Source organism: Tachyglossus aculeatus, chromosome 4, assembly GCF_015852505.1.
Source record: "Tachyglossus aculeatus isolate mTacAcu1 chromosome 4, mTacAcu1.pri, whole genome shotgun sequence".
Lineage (NCBI taxonomy): Eukaryota > Metazoa > Chordata > Mammalia > Monotremata > Tachyglossidae > Tachyglossus > Tachyglossus aculeatus.
In genome coordinates, this window is record NC_052069.1 from 99,091,452 (window position 1) to 99,114,704 (window position 23,253).

General features: G+C 45.4%; 1 protein-coding gene and 2 non-coding genes across 3 annotated transcripts in view; all 3 read left to right on the top strand.

Annotated features, from left to right (window-relative positions):
- Positions 1–224: 224 nt before the first annotated feature.
- LOC119927821 lies at positions 225–362 on the top strand. Its single transcript, XR_005450790.1, has one exon. It is a non-coding gene; the product is annotated as a small nucleolar RNA SNORA7 (small nucleolar RNA).
- Positions 363–1,599: 1,237 nt separating this feature from the next.
- Positions 1,600–1,737, top strand: LOC119927935. The gene has a single exon (XR_005450899.1). It is a non-coding gene; the product is annotated as a small nucleolar RNA SNORA7 (small nucleolar RNA).
- Positions 1,738–19,355: 17,618 nt separating this feature from the next.
- Positions 19,356–23,253, top strand: part of SNX16 (sorting nexin 16) — a 51,240-nt gene continuing 47,342 nt past the window's right edge. The window contains exon 1 of the mRNA XM_038745837.1: positions 19,356–19,418. The gene's annotated coding sequence lies outside the window, so the exon portion shown is untranslated. The remainder of the gene's footprint in view (positions 19,419–23,253) is intronic.

Consider the following 23,253-nt stretch of genomic DNA (forward strand, 5'->3'; position numbering starts at 1 on the left):
AAATTCAGTAAGTAGACACAATTCCTGCCCTCAAGGAGCTTCTCTGTATACAGTAGGCACTCTAAAACACTGGTAACTGACAACTAGAAAAGTCAGCCTCTCTCCCCTCATCAATCAATCAATTGTATTTATTTAGTGCTTACTGTGTGTACTGTACTAAGTGCTTGGAAGAATACAATACAGCCAAGTTGGTCACCACATTCCCACAGTCTAGCACACACTTTCACCTCTCAGGGTCTCACTTGGAGAGTTTCCTGTACTCTACCAGTCTCGACTATAGGAGGAAGAGTCAAGCAGAGGCATACCCATTCCATACCTAGCTTAGGCGGTGGCTAGTGAGTGGAAGGCAATCTGCTACAAGTCAAAACTCACTTATGCTGGGCAGCAGCGGCAGGGGAGAGAGTCGAGGGCGGAGACTCGGGTTTACGGCGCGGAAAGCAAACCACTTCTGTATTTTTACCAAGAAAACTCTATGGATACACTACCAGAAGGACTGCAGATGGAGGTGGGGTGTTCTGAGAGAGATATGTACATGGCGTCACTATGGGCCGGACACGACTCGACAGCATAAGACAACAAGCACACACTTTAACACTCAGCAGTGGATCAAAAACTGTCCTATCCTGGGCTAGAAATAGAGCCACAACCACTTGACTGATGACAGTGACTATGACAGTTGCCCATCTGGGTTCTGACCAAAAAGCAGCAAGGAGACTATGCAGTTCTGTGGGGTTTAATGGAATGGCTTCATTCAATCAATGGCATTTATTGAGTGCCGAGCACCGTACAAAGCATTTGAGCAAATACAATGCAGGAGAATTGGAAGGCAGGATCCCTGCCTTCAAGGAGCTTACAGCCTAGAGGAGGATCTCTTATAATCTACTCTACCCATGTCCCCTGCCCCAAAGATGTTCCAGCTTTCTGGGTGGATGAAGGGTGAGTCAATTGTAAGCCTCCTCCCCACAGTTACAGGACCAGTGTCCAGTGAAATCCCTGCCAGAAGAAGGAGCAGGAAAAAAACAGTGGGAGTAGAAACAGGATGTTTCCTTTCGTCTTCCTTCCCCCCTTTCCATTTTTCCTTAACCAATCCATCTCCTCCTCATTAATAATAATGAACAATTATGTATTTATTAACCACTTACTATGCATCAAGTGCTATGCTAAGTTCCGGGGTAGACACAAGTTAATCAGGTCAGACACAGTCCTTGTCCCTCATGGGATTCACAGTCGAAGTTCGAGGGAGAATAGGTATTGAATCATCATTTTATAGTTCATTCATTCATTCAATCATATTTATTAAGCGCTCACTGTGTGCAGAGCACTATACTAAGTGCTTGGGAAAGTACAACAATAAACAGTGACATTCCCTGCCCACGGTGAGCTCACAGTCAGGAAGTGGGGGAGATAAACATCAATACAAATAAATAAAATTACAGATATATTCATAAGTGCTGTGGGGCTGGGAGTCGGGGGGAAAAGCAAAGGGAAACTGAGGTCTTTTTGTGAGACAGCTGGGAAGAGTGGAGAAATAGGTGAGAGAATCAACGCTCCCTTCTCAGGGGAATCAAAGGCATTCCAGTTCAGTACCAGAGTAAGTGTCCCCTCTCAGGGTCTCACCTGGAGAGTTTCTGGTACTTTACCAGTCTCGGCTAAGGGAGGGAGAGTCAAGCAGAGGCCTACCCATTCCATTCCTACCTTGGAAAGTGGCTAGAGAGTGGAAGGCAATCTGCTAAAAGTCAGAATTCCCCTGTGCTGGGCAGCAGTGGCATGGGACAGAGTCGAGGGTGGAGATTCGAGTTCACTGCGCGGAAAGCGGCAAAGGTAAACCAATTCCGTATTTTTACCAGGAAAACTCTATGGATACACTACCAGAACGATTGCAAATGGACAGCGGGGCGTTCTGGGAGAAATGGTGACAGTGTGGGTCGGAAATGACTCGATGGCATAAGACAAGACCAGAGTAACTGGAATCCCAATAGTCACCCCAAAATTGACCCACCAATTTGTAGTTATACAGAGTTCCTCCTTCCCTTCACCCCAACAAGGCTCCATGGAGGTGCCCCAGTCCAGCAGTACCAAATAGTACGAATGACATTGGTACAGAACACCCTTTGAATCTTATTTCCCCAAAGATTTATTTGGCACTATATTGGGGCATTCAGGGCCCTCCCCCAAATAGACCTGCTGAAAAGAACAGCCAGAACTCTTTATTATTTAGAGAGTCCCAACCCAGAATGAATGAAATACAATACAATTCCCCCTTTTAGACCGTGAGCCCACTGTTGGGTAGGGACTGTCTCTATATGTTGCCAATTTGTACTTCCCAAGCGCTTAGTACAGTGCTCTGCACATAGTAAGTGCTCAATAAATACGATTGATGATGATGATGATGAATTGTATGAAAGTCCGGACTCTGTAGTCCAGACTCCTGCATGGGAGAAATGAGTCTGGATGGCAGACCCGCTTTCCCCAGTGGTGCATTTTAGGGAAACACAGCTGTTGCCACGTTAATGTCCCTCTAATCATTTTAAGAATAACCAGGTGGCTGCTATTACTAAAGAGTAACACAACTCATCTTTCACAGATTTTCAGCATTTAGGAGAGAAAACTATGAATTCTCAAGTGATTTAAAAAAAGCTTAATTTCATTCCTGCGGAAAGAAATTTGGGATTTCCCAGAGTATAAAATGAGGCCATTTTACTTAATGAAAATGATTTCTCAGTCCAACTGTCTGAAACATCTATCATCATAATTTTGTTTATATTTGAAGAAATGATTATGATGTATATAACTAATAGAAATGTTTCAGTTTTCCAGTGTTTCCTGCCTACTCATTTCCCTTAGAAACTAATTACAGACAAGATAATTCTATTCAACTGAAGTGATTTCTAGAAACACAAAAATCCCATAATCTCAAACATTCCCTAATTAGAGCATCATAGCCTGGTGGAAAGAGCACAGGCTTGGGAGTCAAAGGACATGAGTTCTAATCCTGATTCACCTCTTACCTGCTGTGCAACCTTAGATAAATCACTTCACATCTTTGTACCTCAGTTCCCTCAATAACAGAATGGGGATTCAAATCCTGTTCTTAGTACGTGCTAAGTACTAAGCGCTTAGTACAATGCTCTGCACACAGTAAGCGCTCAATGAATACGATTGAATGAATGAATATAGTGTCTGGCACATAGTAAGCACTAACAAATAGCACATTCATTAATTATTGTTATGAGAGTGTCCCCCTTTTAGACTGTGAGCCCGTTGTTGGGTAGGGACCGTTTCCATATGTTGCTGACTTGTACTCCCCAAGCGCTTAGTACAGTGCTGTGCACACAGTAAGTGCTCAAAAAATACGATTGAATGAATGAATGAATTTCCTTGCAGGCAGAGGAGGCATTTCTTTGTAATATACTTTCTCAAGAGTTCAGTTCAGTGCCTTGCACTCTCTCGCTGTTCAATCAATACTATTTCTCCTCCTCCTCCTCCTCCTCCTCCTCCTCCTCCTACTAGTACTACTACTACTATTTATATCACTACTGCTATAATTTTTTGTTCAGCTTTGCCTTCTTTCTGTCTCCTTCTGGTTAACATTTCACTAAGGGAAACTATCATCTCCCATTCCTTCCTTATCTGAAGGAAAAACATTTGTAATTGAATAAAGTTACTTCTCATGAGCGGGAGATGAAAAAAGAGCGGGTAATGGGTGATGGAGCAGACAAGAAGGGCTAAGAAAGATTAGTCAAGCTTCAAAGATCTAACGGGGAAAGCAGGATGGCCTAGTGATCGAGCAGCAGCGTGGCTCAGTGGAAAGAGCATGGTCTTGGGAGTCAGGGGTCATGGGTTCTAATCCCAGCTCCGCCACTTGTCAGCTGTGGGACTTTGGGCAAGTCACTGAACTTCTCTGTGCCTCAGTTCCCTCATCTGTAAGACTGTGAGCCCCATGTGGGACAACCTTGATTACCCTGTATCCCCCCCAGTGCTTAGAACAGTGCTTGGCACATAGTAAGCGCTTAACAAATACCAACATTATTATTATTATTAGTGGATAGAGCATGGGCTTGGGAGTCAGAGGGACCCAGGTTCTAATCTCGCTTCTGCCACTTGTCTGCTGTGTGGCCTTGGGCAAGTCATTTCATTTCTCTGTGTGGCTCAGTTACCTCATCTGTAAAATGGAGATTAAAACTGTGAGCCCCATGTGGGACAGGGACTGTGTCCAATCCAATTCGCTTGTATCCATCCCAGCGCTTAGTACAGTGTTAGCATATGGTAAATCCTTTAGAATTTGGGGTCTTTTCTGTCCCATTTGGAAGCTGTCGATTCTTGTCAGTCAATCAGTGGTATTTATGGAGCACTTACTGGGTGCAGAGAGAGCACTGTTCTCAGCTCTTGGGAGAGAACAAGACAGTTGGCAGACAGAATCTCTGCCCTCAAGGAGTTTACAGATGGTGATGTGGAGTGAGGAAATCTGGGAAACTAGATCAAACAGCTCAGGGTAATACAACAGGTTCCACCCCAAACTTGAAAACCTAGGAGGGGAAGGAGGCCCATTGATCTAAATGCAAAATGCAGAATGGTAGAATGATTGCTATTTTCTAATGAACATTGCACACCCAAGGGGTTGTTGATCAATCCATCCATCAGTGATATTTAATGAGAGATTACTGAGTGCACAGCCCTGGGAGGGCACAATATGATAGATATTCATTCATTCAATTGTATTTATTGAGCACTTACTGTGTGCAAAGCACTGTATTAAATGCTTGGGAGAGTACACTATAACAGACACATTCCTGCTTACAACAATCTCACAGTCTAGAGATGACAGACATGATCCCTACTCTAGAGGAGTTTACAGCCTAGTGGGGAGAAAATGCCCCATCTGATCAATCAATCAATCGTATTTATTGAGCGCTTACTGTGTGCAGAGCACTGTACTAAGCGCTTGGGAAGTACAAGCTGGCAACATATAGAGACAGTCCCTAACCAACAGTGGGCTCAGGCCTACTTAGTTTCTCATAGACTCAGCGGAATCCCGAATTTACTTTGTGAACTCACTTTTTTCCTAATTTTCAACCTTTAGAAATGTTGAAGGGAAATGCAAATCCTGTTTCATTTACATTTAATGAACCAGGATGTAATTTTGCAATAGGTGTTTGCAAATCCAAGAAGGATTAAAACTTTATTCCCTGAAGTGTAAACTCTTTTTGGGCTGGGAATGTGTGGACGAACTCTGTTATATTGTACTCTCCCAAGTATTCAGTACAGTGCTCTGTACACGGTAAACCCTCAATAAATATGATTGATTGATTAGTTGATTGAACCAAGGCTTTGAAATCAGTTGTAGTGAGGAGTGAGGCCCAAAGATGGATAGAGTAGCCCACGGCTCAGCTCTAGAGAGTTCCACTTAGCCAATTTTGCTCTGGCTCCTCCACATTCAACCTTATGAGTTCCTAAGAATCCCCCCACACCCCTACTAAAATCAGCCTTGGGGCCAACAAAAATTTAACTGAGTTAGGCTTGGAATTAGCGGCTTAGATGGGTGCAGAGAGAGACACCCATTCAAAAACTTGCCATTAAAATACTGATTTCACCAACAGGTTCTTTTCACATTCCTTTATAATTAGCTCAGAGAAATCAATGTCCATTTGTTTGCTAGTCCTCTCTTTTTGGCTGCTAAGAGAATTTCAGATTCTCAACAATTTTGCAGTTAAATTTGCTAATATAGGAAATGGAATGGGTCAAATATGGGAGTGATTTGATGCAAATAAAAAGGTTCTCTGTTATCGACAAGTAGCGTGCAAAATAGGTTAATTGGTGTAAATCGGCTGCAGGGTTCTTGTACCCAGGGTGGTGACGCAGATAGGAAAAATGACTCGGAGACATGAGCTCAGATAGAGCAGTAAAGAAGGAAAGTGGCTACCTGCCTGTTCACCTCCCGGGAGAGGTACGAGTGGCAGGCAGCCCCGATCCCCTTCTCACTGTGTCTTTTATTGAGTTACAGCAACAAGGGAGCGGAGCATTGGGAATTTCAGGAATCCAATTAGGACTGACAGGATGTTATAAATTCTCATTATTCTGTTTTCACTGCCTTGAGCAGGTTGTTGTTATCTGCCCTATGGCCTTGCATAGATAGGTGTTACTGGCCTTGAAGACATCTGTTGCTGAGCCTTGCATAAAATGCGAAAAAAGGAGTTGTTCTCACAGCCTGCACAAAATGGAGGGTTACTGTCAGCATATACAAAATGGAGTCAGTCATGTCAAGTCCCCTAGTGGACAACATTCTCAAATTAGAAAAGAGCTGTCATTAAAAAGTAATGGCAATTAATAATGACAAAAAAATAATAACAGCACCCTATTCAGTACCAAATCTGAAACTCTCAACCTCTAAAAGTAGAAGTTTGAAATCTTAGAATTTGATTTTTTTTTAGGGTATAAATTATTCTAGACAAGAGACCATGTCTTTCACACGTTATGATCTGCTATTTAGTGCATGGCCTAGTAGATAGAGCACGGGCCTGAAAGTCAGAAGGACCCGGGTTCTAATCCCGGCTCTCCCACTTGTCTGCTGTGTGACCTTGGCCAAGCCACTTCACTTCTCTGGGCCTCAGTTACCTGATCTATACAATGGGGATGAAGACTGTGAGCCTCTTGTGGGACAGGGACTAGGTCCAACCCGATTTGCTTGTATTCACCCCAGTACAATGCCTGGCACATAGTAATAATAATAATAATAATAATGTTGGTATTTGTTAAGCGCTTACTATGTGCAAAGCACTGTTCTAAGTGTGGGGTAGATACAAGGTGATGAGGTTGTCCCACGTGGGGCTCACAGTCTTCATCCCCATTTTACAGATGAGGGAACTGAGGCCCAGAGAAATGAAGTGACTTGCCCAAAGTCACACAGCTGACCGTTGACAGAGCCGGGATTTGAACCCACGACCTCTGACTCCAAAGCCCGGGCTCCTGCCACTGAGCCACGCTGTTTCTCTAGTAAGCACTTAACAAACACCAGTTATTATTATTAGCAGGCAATCAAAATAATCAATCAATCAATCAATCGTATTTATTGAGCGCTTACTGTGTGCAGAGCACTGGACTAAGCGCTTGGGAAGTACAAGTTGGCAACATATAGAGACAGTCCCTACCCAACAGTGGGCTCACAGTCTAGAAGGGGGAGACAGAGAACAAAACATATTAACAAAATGAAATAAATAGAATAGATTTGTACAAGTAAAATAAATAGAGTAATAAATATGTACAAACATATATACATATATACAGGTGCTGTGGGGAAGGAAAGGAGGTAAGACGGGGGGATGGAGAGGGGGGCGAGGGGGATAGCAATGCTATGCTGATGATAAAATCCCTGCATATGCCTCTCCAAAGTTACTACACATGTTTAAATCACAAAGTTTGAACTTTCATCAATTTTTATTTTGACTATAGCGTAGAATTTTGAAGACACTTTAGGGATATTTTCTCACAAACAGTTCTTGTGCAATGCCACCTTTCCCCACAAGATGGCTCGCTCCCATTTTGATTGAAAAGGACATTCCTGCTTCATTCATTCATTCATTCATTCATTCATTCAATCGTACTTATTGAGCGCTTACTGTGTGCAAAGCACTGTACTAAGTGCTTGGGAAGTACAAGTTGGCAACATCTAGAGACAGTCCCTACCCAATAGTGGGCTCACAGTCTAAATGGGGGAGACAGAGAACAAAACCAAACATACTAACAAAATAAAATCAATAGAATAGATATGTACAAGTAAAATAAATAAAGAAATAAATAGAGTAATAAATATGTACAAACATATATACATATATACAGGTGTTGTGGGGAAGGGAAGGAGGTAAGACGGGGGGATGGAGAGGGGGTCGAGGGGGAGAGGGGGAGAGGAATTCAGTCGTACTTATTGGGCGCTTACTGTGTGCAGAGCACTGTACTAAGTGCTTGGGAAGTACAAGTTGGTAACATATAGAGACGGCCCCTGCCCAACAACGGCTGGTTGTTATCTGTCACTACTATTCCGTTGTTTTCTCTAACTTCCCTTTTTTTCATGCTATTTGTTAAGCACCTACTACGCACCAGGCACTGTACTAAGTGCTGAGGTAGATACAAGCTAATCAGGTTGGACACAATCCATGTCCCACGTGGGGCTCACGGTCTTAATCCCCATTTTTCAGATGAAGTAAATGAGACACAGAGAAGTGAAGTGACTTGTCCAAGGTCACACAGCAGATAGGTGGCAAAGCTGGGGTTCGAACCCAGCTCCTTCTGACTCTTAGGCCCTAACTCTATCTACTAGGCCAAGATCTTCTCAATCTTCTAGACTGTGAGCCCGTTGGTGGGTAGGGACCGTCTCTGTTGCCGAATTGTACTTTCCAAGCGCTTAGTAGAAGGCTCTGCACACTGTGAGAGCTCAATAAATTTGATTGAATGAATGAATGAATTTTCAAAGATGGTGCTGAAGCTGGTGCACGTGTGTTTGTGTGACTGAAAAGGCCTATAAACAACCACCAAGCTTTTCCGTATTATAATAATAATAATAATGTTGGCATTTGTTAAGCTCTTACTATGTGCCAAGCACTGTTCTAAGTGATGGGGGGATACAAGGTAATCAAGGCTGTCCCACGTGGGGCTCACAGTCTTCATCCCCATTTTACAGATGAGGGAACTGAGGCCCAGAGAAGTGAAGTGACTTGCCCAAAGTCACACAGCAGACAAGTGGGGGAGCTGGAATTAGAACCCACGACCTCTGACTCCCAAGCGCGGGCTCTTTCCACTAAGCCACGCTGCTTCTCTATATTATCAGCATGTAAAATGAGTTCCTTGCTCTGCAGCTGCATTCCCCATTTGAAAACCTTGTTACTGACGACTTGCTGGGTTCCCTCTTCTTCCCCAAGCCCCAACTCAAAAAGCGCTACTCTCAGTACTTGCTCAATTCATTCATTCATCCAGTCGTATTTATTGAGTGCTTACTGTGTGCAGAGCACTGGACTAAGCACTTGGGAAGGACAAGTCGGCAACATATAGAGACGGCCCCTACCCAACAATGGGCTCACAGTCTAGAAGGGGGAGACAGACAACAAAACAAAACATGCAGACAGGTGTCAAAGTTGTCAGAATGAATAGAATTATAGCTATATCATCATCATCAATCATATTTATTGAGCGCTTACTATGTGCAGAGCACTGTACTAAGTGCTTGGGAAGTACAAATTGGCAACATATAGAGACAGTCCCTACCCAACAGTGGGCTTATGCACATCATTAACAAAATAAATAGAATAGTAAATATGTACAAGTAAAATAAATAGGCTAAGAAATCTGTATAAATATATACAAGTGCTGTGGGGAGGGGAAGGAGGGAGGGCGGGGGGGTGGGGAGGAGGAGAGGAAAAAGGGGGCTCAGTCTGGGAAGGCCTCCTGGAGGAGGTGAGCTCTCGGTAGGGCTTTGAAGGAAGGAAGAGAGCTAGTTTGGCAGATGTGTGGAGGGAGGGCATTCCAGGTCAGGGGAAGGACGTGGGCCGGGGGTCGACGACGGGACAGGTGAGAACGAGGCACAGTTCGACCCCCAAGCTGATCTGTGAGATGCTGTTGTTTCCCAAAAATCTACTGTCATGTCACAACAGTTGAGCCTGTCTTTAAAACATTCATTCTGCTCTCCGCGCTTGCGTGAGTGCCATTTCACTTCAGCATTCACCAGCTACTGAGGTTTCCTGACCAGTGAAGCTGAGTTGCAAAGACTATTTCCTCAACGATAGACGACGGCTGACGTTCCGGGACTTCAGCGCAGCTAATTAACACGGATGATGACTAAGTAATAGTTGTGAAACCACTGGGAAAGTTGGATAAGTGCTTAGCACAGTGCTTTGCACACAGTAAGCATTCAATAAATAGCCTCCATTGATGGGCCTCTGTTACAGGCCCAAGTCTCATAGCCGTGTAGAAGATTGGACACTATCGCAGTGCTGGGGATAGAGCACGGGGTTGGGAGTCAGAAAGAGCTGGGTTCTAATATAGACTCCACCACTTGTCTATTGTGTGACTTTGGGCAAGTCACTTCACTTCTCTGTGCCTCAGTTACCTCATCTGTAAAATGGGGACTGAGATTGTGAGTCCCATGTGGGACAGGGACTGTGTCCAGCCCAATTGGCTTGTGTCCACCCCGGCGCTTAGTACAAGGCTTGGCATATAGTAAGTGCTTAACAAATGTGGTAATTGTTATTAATTATCTTCCTCGATCCTGTCATTCATTCAATCGTATTTATTGAGCACTTACAGTGTGCGGAGCACTGTACTAAGAGCTTGGGAGAGGTTCCCACAGCAATAAACAGACACATTCCCTGCCCACAATGAGCTCTATCTTGCTGGTGCTCTTGACAGCAAGGACCACTCCAACCGCCTCAAAACACTATCAGGCCCTGTTTTTTTTCTGACACACAACTAACCTGGTTCTCCTCCTATCATCATCATCATCATCAATCGTATTTATTGAGCGCTTACTGTGTGCAGAGCACTGTACTGAGCGCTTGGGAAGTACAAGTTGGCAACATATAGAGACAGTCCCTACCCAACAGTGGGCTCACAGTCTCTCTGATTGCTCCTTCTCAGCTTCAATCACTGTCTCCTCTGCATTTCATGTATGTATGTATATATGTTTGTACATTTTTTTTTACTCTATTTATTTATTTATTTATTTTATTTGTACATATCTATTCTATTTATTTTATTTTGTTAGTATGTTTGGTTTTGTTCTCTGTCTCCCCCTTTTAGACTGTGAGCCCACTGTTGGGTAGGGACTGTCTCTATATGTTGCCAATTTGTACTTCCCAAGCGCTTAGTACAGTGCTCTGCACACAGTAAGCACTCAATAAATACGATTGATGATGATGATGATTTCATTCACTTACTGGTGACATTATTTATTTGCTCATTTCTTAGAAATATGCTGTATAAGTATACAACATGTATGACTAATAATATATTGTGTAATGAAATGTATAATTTATAATTATTCATTTATATTGTCTGTACCTCTAATAATAATTATAATAATGATAGTATTCGTCAAGCACTTACTATGTGCCAGGCACTGTACTAAGCGTTGGGGTGGGTGGATTCAAGCAAATTGAGTTGGACACAATCCCTGTTCCATGTGGCGCTCACAGTCTCAATCCCTATTTTACAGATGAGGTAACTGAGGCCCAAGATCACACAACAAAGTGGCAGGGGCAGGATTAGAACCCTTGACCTTCTAACTCCTAGGCCCACGTGGGCAGGGATTTGTCTACCAACGGTGTTATACTATACTATTCCAAACGCTGCAGTACATCTTTTTTACAGTATTTATTAGGCGCTTATTATGTGTGAAGCGCTATTTATTAAGCGCTAGGGTAGATACAAATTAATTAGGTCGGATGCAGTCCTTGTCCCACATGGGGCTCACAGACTCAAACTAAGTAGGAGGGAAAACAAGAGAATGGAGGTAGGCGCTTAGTACAGTGTTCTGCACACTGTAAGCACTCAATAAATACGATTGAATAAATACGATTGAATGAAAGACTTGCCCAAGGTCACCCAGCGGGTAAATGGCAGAGTCAGCATTAGAACCCAGGTCCTACATCGATTAACTTTATCCGAAATCAAATGGTTGGCTTGGGCAGCTTAATGCACGACAGCCCTCCTGTTGGAAATTGTTTTTCCTTAAAGGCAGTCCAGTCTGCGAAACGATCCCTCAATCCAATCCAACATGGATTCTAATCCTGCCTCCACCATTTGTCTGCTGTGTGACCTTGGGCAAGTCACCTCACTTCTCTGGGCCTCAGTTCCCTCACCTGTACAATGGGGATTACGACTGTGAGCCCCACCTGGGACAACCTGAATGACCTTGTATCTACCCCAGCGCTTAGAACACTTCTTGGCACATAGTCAGCGCTTAACAAATACCATCATTATTATTATTATAAGAAGAGAAGCAGCGTGGCTCAGTGGAAAGAGCACGGGTTTGGGAGTCAGAGGTCAAGGGCTCTAATCCAATCAATCAATCAATCAATCAATCAATCATATTTGTTGAGCACTTACTGTGTGCAGAGCACTGTACTAAGCGCTTGGGAAGTACAAGTCAGCAACATATAGAGACGGTCCCTACCCAACAGTGGGCTCACAGTCTAAAAGGGGACTAATCCAGACTAATCCAGTCTAAATCCAGACTCCGCCACTTGTCAGCTGTGTGATTTTGGGCAAGTCACGTGATTTCCCTGGGCCTCAGTTACCTCATCTGTAAAATGGGGACTAAGACCGTGAGCCCCACGTGGGACAACCTGATTACCTTGTAATAATAATAATAATAATAATGGTATTTATTAAGTGCTTAGAACAGTGCTTTGCACATAGTAAGCACTTAATAAATGCCATCATTATTATTATTATTACTATGTGTGAATCACCGTTCTAAGCGCTGGGGGGAAACGATCCCCCACAGCTTGTATCCCCCACGGCGATTAGAACAGTGCTTGGTACATAGTAAGCACTTAGGAAATACCATCATTATTATTTTTATTAGTATTAACAGTGCTTGGCACATAGTAATGTTGTCCACCCTAGCCGCGTACTCCAGCAGAAGCGGCATTGACTGCATTTTCCCTTAAGGCTTAGCATAACCGACTCCATTGTACGCAGGGCTTAACAACAGGGTGTGTGAGGAATAGGCACCTCTATTACAGAATATTTTATTCTGTAATCGAGGAGGGGTGACACTTATCAAAGAGGCTACACCCTGTCTGAGACGACCCCATCCTGTATGGGCGATGTCTTCTGCCAATATCTCCTGTTAACAGGGTACCAAATTTTCGTGAGCGTGGGAATCCCTTGTGTAGCTTCGATGGGTAACCAAATAAAAGGGAAGAAGCGGCTGGAATCGGGGCTCGTACCTCTCAGGAGGTCAATGGGCGACCACTCAGCTTTCCTACCGCTACTGTTTTATCTGAACTCATATCCCGAGTCATTTTTCCTATCTGCGTCACCACCTTGGGTTCTCGAACCCCTGCGGCCGATTTACACCGGTTAATTTATTTCAATCAATCAATCAATCAATCGTATTTATTGAGCACTTACTATGTGCAGAGCACTGTACTAAGCGCTTGGGAAGTACAAATTGGCATCACATAGAGACAGTCCCTACCCAACAGTGGGCTCACAGTCTAAAAGGGGGAGACAGAGAACAGAACCAAACATACCAACAAAATAAAATAAGTAGGATAGAAATGTACAAGTAAAATAAATAAATAAATAAATAAATAGAGTAATAAATATGTACAACCATATATACATATATACAGGTGCTGTGGGGAAGGGAAGGAGGTAAGACAGGGGGATGGAGAGGGGGACGAGGGGGAGAGGAAAGAAGGGGCTCAGTCTGGGAAGGCCTCCTGGAGGAGGTGAGCTCTCAGCAGGGCCTTGAAGGGAGGAAGAGAGCTAGCTTGGCGGAGGGGCAGAGGGAAGGAGGGCATTCCAGGCCCGGGGGATGACGTGGGCCGCGGGTCGAAGGCGGGACAGGCGAGAACGAGGTACAGTGAGGAGATTAGCGGCGGAGGAGCAGAGGGTGCGGGGTGGGCTGCAGAAGGAGAGAAGGGAGGTGAGGTAGGAGGGGGCGAGGGGATGGAGAGCCTTGAAGCCCAGGGTGAGGAGTTTCTGCCTGATGCGCAGATTGATCGGTAGCCATTGGAGGTTTTTGAGGAGGGGAGTAATATGTCCAGAGCGTTTCTGGACAAAGATAATCCGGGCAGCAGCATGAAGTATGGATTGAAGTGGAGAGAGACACGAGGATGGGAGATCAGGGAGAAGGCTGGTGCAGTAGTCCAGACGGGATAGGATGAGAGCTTGAATGAGCAGGGTAGCGGTTTGGATGGAGAGGAAAGGGCGGATCTTGGCAATGTTGCGGAGCTGAGACCGGCAGGTTTTGGTGACGGCTTGGATGTGAGGGGTGAATGAGAGAGCGGAGTCGAGGATGACACCAAGGTTGCGGGCTTGTGAGACGGGAAGGATGGTAGTGCCGTCAACAGAGATGGGAAAGTCAGGGAGAGGACAAGGTTTGGGAGGGAAGACAAGGAGCTCAGTCTTCGACATGTTGAGCTTTAGGTGGCGGGCGGACATCCAGATGGAGATGTCCTGAAGGCAGGAGGAGATGCGAGCCTGGAGGGAGGGGGAGAGAACAGGGGCAGAGATGTAGATCTGGGTGTCATCAGCGTAGAGGTGATAGTTGAAGCCGTGGGAGCGAATGAGGTCACCAAGGGAGTGAGTGTAGATTGAGAACAGAAGGGGACCAAGCACTGAACCTTGGGGAACCCCCACAGTAAGAGGATGGAAGGGGGAGGAGGAGCCTGCAAAAGAGACTGAGAAAGAACGACCGGAGAGATAAGAGGAGAACCAGGAGAGGACGGAGTCTGTGAAGCCAAGGTCAGATAACGTGTTGAGGAGAAGGGGGTGGTCCACAGTGTCAAAGGCAGCTGAGAGGTCGAGGAGGATTAGGACAGAGTATGAGCCGTTGGATTTGGCAAGCAGGAGGTCATTGGTGACCTTTGAGAGCGCAGTTTCCGTGGAATGAAGGGGACAGAAGCCAGACTGGAGGGGGTCGAGGAGAGAGTTGTTGTTGAGGAATTCTAGGCAGCGCGTGTAGACAACTCGTTCAAGGAGTTTGGAAAGGAATGGTAGGAGGGAGATGGGGCGATAACTAGAAGGTGAGGTGGGGTCAAGAGAGGGTTTTTTTAGGATGGGAGAGACATGGGCATGTTTGAAGGCAGAGGGGAAGGAACCAGTGGAGAGTGAGCGGTTGAAGATGGAAGTTAAGGAGGGGAGAAGGGATGGAGCGAGAGATTTCATAAGATGAGAGGGAATGGGGTCAGAGGCACAGGTGGCCGGAGTAGCATTTGAGAGGAGGGAGGAGAGTTCCTCTGAGGATACCGCTGGGAAGGATGGGAGAGTAGCAGAGAGTGTTGAGAGCCGGGGGGTTGGAGAAAGGGGGGAAGAGACTTTGGGGAGGTCGGACCTGATGGATTTAATTTTGTTAATGAAGTAGGAGGCCAGATCGTTGGGGGTGAGGGAAGGAGGAGGGGGAGGAACCGGGGGCCTGAGAAGGGAGTTGAATGTACGGAAGAGCTGGCGGGGGTGATGGGCATGGGTGTCAATAAGGGAGGAGAAATAGTTTTGTCTGGCAGAAGAGAGGGCTGAGTTAAGGCAGGAAAGGATAAACTTGAAGTGAACGAGGTTGGCATGGTGTTTAGACTTTCGCCAGCAGCGTTCGGCAGCTCGAGCATAAGAGCGAAGGAGGCGGACAGTGGCCGTGATCCAGGGCTGTGGGTTAGTGGTGCGAGAGCGGCGAAGGGAAAGGGGAGCGAGCGAGTCTAGCTGAGTGGAAAGGGTAGAGTTGAGAGCAGTAATCTGATTTGCCCCCTTCTTGTCGATAACAGTAAGCCCTTAACAAACACCATAATTATTATTATTATTATTAAGCAGCAGCAGGCTTAGGGAGGGCTAGGAAGCACCGTGGTTCAGTGGAAAGAGTCAGAGGTCGTGGGTTCTGATCCCGACTCTGCCGCTTGTCAGCTGTGTGACTTAGGGCAAGTCACTTCACTTCTCTGGGCCTCAGTTACCTCAAAATGGGGATGAAGACTGTGAGCCCCATGTGGGACAACCTGATTACCTCGTATCCCCACCAGAGCTTAGAACAGTGCTTGGCACATAGTAAGTGCTTAACAAATGCCAGTGTCATTATTATCATTATAGCTCCCCAGTCCTTAGAACAGTGCTTGGTAATAATAATAATAATGATGGCATTTATTAAGCGCTTACTATGTGGAAAGCACTGTTCTAAGCACTGGGGAGGTTACAAGGTGATCAGGTTGTCCCACCGGGGGCTCACAGTCTTCATCCCCATTTTTACAGATGAGGTAACTGAGGCCCAGAAAAGTTAAGTGACTTGCCCAAAGTCACACAGCTGGCAATTGGCGGAGCCGGGATTTGAACCCATGACCTCTGACTCCAAAGCCCAGGCTCTTTCCACTGAGCCACACTGCTTTTCTATTCATTCATTCAATCGTATTTCTTGAGTGCTTACTGTGTGCAGAGCACTGTACTAAGCACTTGGGAAGTACAAGTTGGCAACATATAGAGACGGTCCCTACCCAACAACGGGCCCACAGTCTAGAAGGGGGAGACAGACAACAAAACAAAACATGTGGACAGGTGTCAAGTCATCAGAATAAATAGAATTATAGCTATATGCACATTAACAACATAATAGAAGAGTAAATATGTACAAGTAAAATAGAGTAATAAATCTGTACAAACATATATACAGGTGCTGTGGGGAGGGGAAGGAGGTAGGGTGGGGGGGTGGGGATGGGGAGCACTTAGCAAATGCCAGTATTTTATTATATCTCCCCAGCGCTAAGAACAGTGCCTGATGATAATAATAATAATAACATTTATTAAGTGCTTACTATGTGCCAGGCACTGTTCAAGCGCTTAACAAATGCCATCATTATTATTATTATTAACAGTGCTTAGCACATAGTAAATGCTTAACAAACACTATTATTATTATTATTATTATTATTATTATTCAGGGCTGAGGGAGGGAGATGCCCGTGGTTAGGAGAAAGACTAGGAGTCCCAAGATGGCCTGCCCCTAAGAGGGCCTGCGTTGGGCTTCATTGCAAGCTGGGGGATCTATAGTCTTCTGCTCCCCCTCCCCCCCCGCCTTATCTCCTTCCCCTCCCCACAGCACCTGTATATATGTATATATGTTTGTACGTATTTATTACTCTATTTATTTTATTTGTACATATTTACTCTATTTTGTTAATATGCTTTGTTTTGTTCTCTGTCTCCTTCTTCTAGATTGCGAGCCCGCTGTTGGGTGGGGACCGTCTCTAGATGTTGCCAACTTGTCCTTCCCAAGCGCTTAGTAATAATAATAATAATAACAATAATGGCATTTATTTAGCGCTTACTATGCACAAAGCACTGTTCTAAGCGCTGGGGAGGTTACAAGGTGATCAGGTTGTCCCACGTGGGGGGGGGGGGGGGCTCACAGTCTTCATTCCCATTTTACAGATGAGGTAGCTGAGGCCCGGAGAAGTGAAGTGACTTGCCCAAAGCCACCCAGCTGACAACTGGCAGGGCCGGGATTCAAACCCATGACCTCTGACTCCAAAGCCCGGGCTCTTTCCACTGAGCCATGCTAGGAAGGAAGGAAGGAAGGAAGGAAGGAAGAAAGAAAGGAAGAAAGGAAGAAAGGAAGAAAGGAAGGGAGGAAGAAAGAAAGGAAGAAAGAAAGAAAGAAAGGAAGGAAGGAAGGAAGGAAGGAAGGAAGGAAGAAAGAAAGGAAGAAAGGAAGAAAGGAAGGGAGGAAGAAAGAAAGGAAGAAAGAAAGAAAGAAAGGAAGGAAGGAAGGAAGGAAGGAAGGAAGGAAGGAAGGAAGGAAGGAAGGAAGGAAGGAAGGAAGAAAGAAAGAAAGGCAGGAAGGCAGGAAGAAAGAAGAAAGAAAGAAAGAAAGAAAGAAAGAAAGAAAGGAAAGAAAGGAAAGAAAGAAAGGAAAGAAAGGAAGGAAGGAAGGAAGGAAGGAAGGAAAGAAGAAAGGAAGAAAGGAAGGAAGAAAGGAAGGAAGGAAGAAAGGAAGGAAGGAAGAAAGAAAGGAAGGAAGAAAGAAAGGAAGGAAGGAAGAAAGAAAGGAAGGAAGGAAGGAAGGAAAGAAGGAAGGAACGAAGGAAGGAAGGATGGAAGGAAGAAAGAAAGGAAGAAAGAAAGGAAGGAAGGAAGAAAGGAAGAAAGAAAGGAAGGAAGAAAGAAAGGAAAGAAGAAAGGAAGGAAGGAAGGAAGGAAGAAAGGAAGGAAGAAAGAAAGAAAGGCAGGAAGGCAGGAAGAAGAAAGAAAGAAAGAAAGAAAGAAAAAAAGAAAAAGAAAGAAAGAAAGAAAGAAAGAAAGAAAAGAAAGGAAAGGAAGGAAGGAAGGAAGGAAGGAAGGAAGAAAGGAAGGAAGAAAGGAAGGAAGAAAGGAAGGAAGGAAGGAAGAAAGAAAGAAAGGAAGAAAGAAAGGAAGGAAGAAAGAAAGGAAGGAAGAAAGGAAGGAAGGAAGGAAGAAAGGAAAGAAGAAAGGAAGGAAGGAAGGAAGGAAGGAAGGAAGGAAGAAAGAAAGAAAGGAAGAAAGAAAGGAAGGAAGGAAGAAAGGAAGGAAGAAAGAAAGGAAGGAAGGAAGAAAGGAAAGAAGAAAGGAAGGAAGGAAGGAAGGAAGGAAGGAAGGAAGGAAGGAAGGAAGGAAGGAAGAAAGAAAGAAAGGAAGAAAGAAAGGAAGGAAGGAAGAAAGGAAGGAAGGAAGGAAGAAAGGAAGAAAGGAAGGAAGGAAGGAAGAAAGGAAGGAAGGAAGAAAGAAAGGAAGGAAGGAAGAAAGAAAGGAAGGAAGAAAGAAAGGAAAGAAGAAAGGAAGGAAGAAAGGAAGGAAGGAAGGAAGGAAGGAAGGAAGGAAGAAAGGAAGGAAGAAAGAAAGAAAGGCAGGAAGGCAGGAAGAAGAAAGAAAGAAAGAAAGAAAGAAAGAAAGAAAGAAAGAAAGAAAGAAAGAAAGAAAGAAAGAAAGAAAGAAAAGAAAGGAAAGGAAGGAAGGAAGGAAGGAAGGAAGGAAGGAAGGAAGGAAGGAAGGAAGGAAGGAAGAAAGAAAGAAAGGAAGAAAGAAAGGAAGGAAGAAAGAAAGGAAAGAAGAAAGGAAGGAAGAAAGGAAGGAAGGAAGGAAGAAAGGAAAGAAGAAAGGAAGGAAGGAAGGAAGGAAGAAAGAAAGAAAGGAAGAAAGAAAGGAAGGAAGGAAGAAAGGAAGGAAGAAAGAAAGGAAGGAAGGAAGAAAGGAAAGAAGAAAGGAAGGAAGGAAGGAAGGAAGGAAGGAAGAAAGAAAGAAAGGAAGAAAGAAAGGAAGGAAGGAAGAAAGGAAGGAAGAAAGAAAGGAAGGAAGAAAGAAAGGAAGAAAGAAAGGCAGGAAGGCAGGAAGAAAGAAGAAAGAAAGGAAAGAAAGAAAGAAAGAAAGAAAGAAAGAAAGAAAGAAAGAAAGAAAGAAAGAAAGAAAGAACAAAGAAAGAAAGAAAAAGAAAGAAAGAAGAATGAATGAATGAATGAATTCTGCTAGGCCCCGCCTTGCCCGACGATGGGGGACGGTCAGATCCCCCCCGGCCGCTCCCCCCCCGGCCGCTCCCCCAAAGCAACGTCACTTCCGGCCGGTCTCGCGCCGTCTCCCTACTTGGGCTGCGGTGGCCGTTGGTGGGGCGGTCACGTGAGCGGGGGGAGGTCACGTGAGGGGGCGCGCGCTCGCTCGGAAGGGGCCGTTGAAGGGGGGCGCGGGCGCATGCGCGAAGGAGCCGGAGGCCGCCTGAGGTAGGCGGCTCGGGGCGGGGGGCGCCTATGGCGGGTCGGTCGGGGACTGTAGTGGCCGGGGTTAACATATAGAGACAGTCCCTAATAATAATAATAATAATGATGATGGCATTTATTAAGCGCTTACTATGTGCAAAGCACTGTTCTAAGCGCTGGGGAGGTTACAAGGTGATCAGGTTGTCCCACGGGGGGCTCACAGTCTTAATCCCCATTCTACAGATGAGGTAACTGAGGCCCAGAGAAGTGAAGTGTCTTGCCCAAAGTCACACAGCTGATAGTTGGTGGAGCCGGGATTCGAACCCATGACCTCTGACTCCAAAGCCCGGGCTCTGTCCACTGGGCCACGCTGCTTCTCTACCCAACAGTGGGTTCACAGTCTAAAAGGGGGGGAGACAGAGGACAAAACCAAACGTACTAACAAAATAAAATAAATAGAATAGATAATAATAATAATGATGCATTAAGCGCTTACTATGTGCAAAGAACTATTCTAAGCGCTGGAGAGGTTACAAGGTGATCAGGTTGTCCCACGGGGGGCTCCCAGTCTTCATCCCCATTTTACAGATGAGGGAACTGAGGCCCAGAGAAGTGAAGTGTCTTGCCCAAAGTTACACAGCTGAGATAATTGGTGGAGTCGGGATTCGAACCCATGACCTCTGACTCCAAATCCCGGGCTCTTACCACTGGGCCACGCTGCTTCTCTACCCAACAGTGGGTTCACAGTCTAAAAGGGGGGAGACAGAGAACAAAACCAAACGTACTAACAAAATAAAATAAATAGAATAGATATGTACAGGTAAAATAAATAAGTAAATAGAGTAATAAATATGCACAAACATATATGCATATATACAGGTGCTGTGGGGAAGGGAAGGAGGGGAGATGGGGGGGATGGAGAGGGGGCAGAGGGGGAGAGGAAGGAAGGGGCTCAGTCTGGGAAGGCCTCCTGGAGGAGGTGAGCTCTCAGTAGGGCCTTGAAGGGAGGCGCGCTTACGGTGTGCAGAGCACTGTACTAAGCGCTTGGGAAGTACAAGTTGGCAACATCTAGAGACGGTCCCTACCCAATAACGGGCTCACAGTCTAGAAGGGGGAGACAGACAACAAAACAAAACAGACGGGTGTCCATTCATTCAGTCAATCGTATTTATTGAGCGCTTACTGTGTGCAGAGCACTGGACTAAGCGCTTGGGAAGTACAGGTTGGCAACATATAGAGACAGTCCCTACCCAACAGCGGGCTCACAGTCTAGAAGGGGGAGACAGAGAACAAAACCAAACATACTAAGAAAATAAAATAAATAGAATAGATATGCACAAGTAAAATAAATAGAGTAATAAATTCGCACAAACATATATACATAGATACAGGGGCTGTGGGGAGGGGAAGGAGGTAAGGCGGGGGAGGAGGGGGCTCAGTCTGGGAAGGCCTCCTATACCACCATTCTCCGTGAACTAAGTGCTTGGGAGAGTACAACGCAATCGTATTTATTGAGCGCTTACTGTGCCCAGAGCACTGTACGAAGCGCTTGGGAAGGACAAGTTGGCAACATCTAGAGACGGTCCCTACCCAACAGTGGGTTCACAGTCTAAAAGGGGGGAGACAGAGAACAAAGCCAAACATACTAATGAAATAAAATAAATAGAATAGAGATGTACAAGTAAAATAAATCCAAGTAAGTAGAGTAATAAATATGCACAAACATATATGCATATATACAGGTGCTGTGGGGAAGGGAAGGAGGTAAGATGGGGGGGATGGAGGGGGGGAGAGGAAGGAAGGGGCTCAGTCAGGGAAGGCCTCCTGGAGGAGGTGAAGCACTGTTGAGGTAACTGAGGCCTAGAGAAGTGAAGTGACTTGCCCAGAGTCACACAGCTGGCAATTGTGTGACAAAGGTCATGGGTTCGAATCCTGCTCCGCCACATGTCTGCTGTGTGACCTTTGCGAGACTTCATCAGCAGCATCATCATCATCAATCGCATTTATTGAGCGCTTACTGTGTGCAGAGCACTGTACTAAGCGCTTGGGAAGTCCAAGTTGGCAACATATAGAGACAGTCCCTACCCAACAGTGGGCTCACAGTCTAAAAGGGGGAGACAGAGAACAAAACCAAACATACTAACAAAGTAAAATAAATAGAATAGATATGTACAAGTAAAATAAATAAATAGAGTAATAAATATGTACAAGCATATGTACATATATACAGGTGCTGTGGGGAAGGGAAGGAGGTAAGATGGGGGGATGGAGAGGGGGGCCGAGGGGGAGAGGAAGGAAGGGACTCAGTCTGGGAAGGCCTCCAGAGGTGATCGGGTAACTTGTGTAACTCCTGTGTGCTGTGTGAGAAGCAGCGTGGCTCAGTGGAAAGAGCCCGGGCTTTGGAGTCAGAGGTCATGGGTTCGAATTCCGGCTCCACCACAGGTCTGCTGTGTGACCTTGGGCAAGTCGCTTAACTTTCCTGAGCCTCAGTTCCGTCATCTGTAAAATGGGGATTAAGACTGTGAGCCCCACGTGGGACAAACTGATCCCCTTGTATCTCCCGCAGCGCTTAGAACAGTGTTTTGCACATAGTAAATGCTTAACAAATGGCATCATTATTATTATTATTATTATTATTATTATTATTACTTAACTTCTCAGAGCCTCAGTTACCTCATCTGTAAAATGGGGATGACGACTGTGAGCCCCATGTGAGACAACCTGATCACCTTGTATCCCCCCCCAATGCTTAGAACAGTGCTTTGCGCATAGTAAGCGCTTAATAAATGCCATCATTATTAATTGGGGGAGGTGGGATTTGAACCCATGACCTCTGACTCCAAAGCCCGTGCTCTTTCCACTGAGCCACGCTGCTGTCCACCCGACAGGCCTCTATAACAATAATGACTGTAATGATGGGCCTGGTGAAGCGCTTACTATGTGCTAAGCACCGTCCTAAATGCTAAGGTGGACACGAGGTCAACAGGTTGGCCCCCGGAGGTTCACAATCTTCTTCCCCGTTTTACAGAGGAGGGAACTGAGGCACGGATCAGTGAAGTGTCTTGTAATAGTAATAATGGTATTAAGCGCTTACTATGTGCCAAGCACCGTCCTAAGCGCTGGGGTAAACACGAGGTCAACAGGTTGTCCCACGGGGGCCTCACAGTCTTCATCCCCATTTTACAGAGGAGGGAGCTGAGGCACAGAGAAGTTAAGTGACTTGTGAAAATAATAATAATGATGGTATTTGCTAAGCGCTTACCATGTGCCAAGCACCGTCCTAAGCGCTGGGGTAGACACAAGGTCAGCAGGTTGTCCCACGGGGGGTTCACAGTCTTCTTCCCCGTTTCACAGAAGAGGAAACTGAGGCACAGATCAGTTAAGGGTCTTGTAATAATAACAATGGTATTTATTAAGCGCTTACCATGTGCCATCACAGTCCTAAACGCTGGAGTCGACATGAGGTCAACAGGTTGCCCCACGTGGGGCTCAGTCTTCATTCCCATTTAACAGAGGAGGGAACTGAGGCACAGAGAAGTTAAGTGTCTTGTACTAGTAATAATAATGGTATTAAGCGCTTACTATGTGCCAAGCACCGTCCTAAGCCCTGGAGTCGACACGAGGTCAACAGGTTGTCCCACGTGGGGCTCAGTCTTCATTCCCATTTAACAGAGGAGGGAACTGAGGCACAGAGAAGTTAAGTGTCTTGTACTAATAATAATGTCAATCAATCAGTTGTATTTATTGAGCACTTACTATGTGCAGAGCACTGTACTAAGCGCTTGGGAAGTACAAATTGGCGACATATAGAGACGGTCCCTGCCCAACAGTGGGCTCACAGTCTAAAAGGGGGAGACAG